Source organism: Meleagris gallopavo, chromosome 5 (genome assembly GCF_000146605.3).
Source record: "Meleagris gallopavo isolate NT-WF06-2002-E0010 breed Aviagen turkey brand Nicholas breeding stock chromosome 5, Turkey_5.1, whole genome shotgun sequence".
Classification (NCBI taxonomy): domain Eukaryota; kingdom Metazoa; phylum Chordata; class Aves; order Galliformes; family Phasianidae; genus Meleagris; species Meleagris gallopavo.
Window position 1 is genome coordinate 15,794,730 of NC_015015.2, and position 1,020 is coordinate 15,795,749.

General features: G+C 63.7%; 1 protein-coding gene across 1 annotated transcript in view; it reads right to left on the minus strand.

Moving 5' to 3' along the window:
• Positions 1-586, minus strand: part of CPT1A (carnitine palmitoyltransferase 1A) — a 35,714-nt gene extending 35,128 nt beyond the window's left edge. Inside the window, exon 1 of the mRNA XM_010711176.3 lies at positions 498-586. The gene's annotated coding sequence lies outside the window, so the exon portion shown is untranslated. The remainder of the gene's footprint in view (positions 1-497) is intronic.
• Positions 587-1,020: the final 434 nt, after the last annotated feature.

Here is a 1,020-nt window from a genome sequence, read left to right on the forward strand (position 1 = left end):
GCCCACGTGACCGCGGTCGGGAAGTAGGGGAAAGGTCGCGCCGCCGCAGCGCCGCGCCAGCGCGCCCCGGGCGGCTCCCGGGCGCTGCCAGCGCCGGATAGAAGTTGCTAAAGAGAAGGAAGCGGACGCTATCTCAAAGGCAGCAGGAGAAAGCAACGTGCTTTGCCTGCGGAACATTCTGTTTCCAGAACAGCTTGCAGTGCTGCGACCCCTCGGTTGCGCAGCGTTAAGGTTTCTTCTAAGAATAAGGCTTTCTTGCTCCCTAACCAAAGCTCAAACACCCCCAAGCTCCAAAGAGCCCTCGGAGCTGCTATTCCTACAGCTGTGCCAGAGCTTTACCTCGGTGCCACCACGCAAAGCCACGCTTCCCAACCCACGTCGCTCACCTACGGCGTTACAAATTGGTAACGATTCATTAGCAGCAAAGATTCGGTGCGGCCACAACAGGAAAAGCACCGCTGCGAAAGCGCATTCCTAACCCTCATTTGATGGTTCACCTCAGGCAGAGGACGCGACCCGGGCGTCGGGAAGGTCAGACAGGCAGGAAAACGCAGCTGCGGGAGAAACCGAGAACGAAAGGCACCAGAGCCGCCCCGGCCGAGAACACGGCAGGAGGAAGCGAGCCGTGCCCGGCACAGCACGTCCCGCTCTCGGACCGGCCGCCCCGCAGCGTGCGGGATGCAGGGAAGGGCCGCCCAGGAAAGGCGCTCCCTGCGGCAGTTCCGCCGGCAGCAGCACAGAGCCGCGTTCCGCCGGGCTATAAATAACGCGACCGGCGCTTCGGGTCGATCCTGCCGCCTGAACTCGAGCGAGAAGGCGGAGATGGAAGATGCGGCAAAACCTCCAGCGTGCCTTTAGCAACAAGTTCAGCGGGCGCTGCCGCCCGGCTCGGCGCCCCGAAGCAAAGCGCAGACGGGAGGAGCCGCGTCCCAAAAGCGCCGAACGAATGTCCCGGCCCCATGTAGGTCACGCACCGCCCGCCGTCGGGCAACGACTTCCCAGCGGCCGAGGTCGGGCTGC